Here is a 1,116-nt window from a genome sequence, read left to right as displayed (position 1 = left end):
CCGGGGATTGTTCGAGTTTGAACAACTGATGGTTCATCTTGTTGCTCAGATTAGGTAATTTTCTTTTTGCTTTATTTTCAAAAATTTTTCAAAAACCTTTCAAAAATTTCTCATCTGTTTTCGAAAAAAAAATAAATCTTTTCAAAAATATATTTTTCTTCAGAATTTTTAAGAATGAATTCTAGAGTTTCATGAAGCATGTTGAAGCCTGGCTGGCTATAAAGCCATGTCTAATTCTTTTGGATAGGGGCTTCCAACCATTAGCATAGAGGCAAGTTAATTTGAATGTCAGCCGTGGCATGTCTGAGTTACATACTAAAGCTTGGCTGGCTATTAGGCCATGCCTAACCCTCGAATTGGAGCTTTAGACTAAGAATACAAGATTCCTGGAATTCATATTAAAAAATTTTGAAATCCTTATTTTATTTTTCCTATATGATTTTTCGAAAAAAAAATATACAAAAATCCAAAAAAAATAAAAAAATCATAAAAATAAAAAATATTTCATGTTTCTTGTTTGAGTCTTGAGTCAAGTTGAAAGTTTGGTGTCAATTGCATATTCATCTTGCATTTTTCAAAAAATTCATGCATTCATAGTGTTCTTCATGATCTTCAAGTTGTTCTTGGTAAGTCTTCTTGTTTGATCTTGATGTTTTCATGTTTTGTGTCTTTTCTTGTTTTTCATATGCATTCTTGCATTCATAGTGTCTATACATGAGAAATTGATTTTCAAATTTGTTTCAACTAACTAACTAACTTTTTGTTTGTTTCTTATCTTTTTCAAAACTACCTAACTAACTCTCTCTCTCTCTCTCTCTCTAATTTTCGAAAATATCCTCCCTCTTTTTCAAAATTTCTTTTTAATTAACTAATTATTTTAATTTTTGATTTTAATTTTCGAAAATTACTAACCTTTTTCAAAAACTATTTTCGAAAATCACTAACTCTTTTTCAAAAATTATTTTTGAAAATCCTCTTTCTCTCTCATCTCCTTCTATTTATTTATTCATCTACTAACACTTCATCTCACCAAAAATCTGAACCCTCTCTCTCTGAGTTCAGATTTCCTATTCTTTTTTTTTCTACTCACACAGGGACCTCTATACTATGGTAAAA

The sequence above is a fragment of the Arachis ipaensis genome, chromosome B04 (assembly GCF_000816755.2).
Source record: "Arachis ipaensis cultivar K30076 chromosome B04, Araip1.1, whole genome shotgun sequence".
Taxonomy (NCBI): domain Eukaryota; kingdom Viridiplantae; phylum Streptophyta; class Magnoliopsida; order Fabales; family Fabaceae; genus Arachis; species Arachis ipaensis.
The sequence above is the reverse complement of the archived record's forward strand: the minus strand, read 5'-3'. Positions refer to the sequence as shown.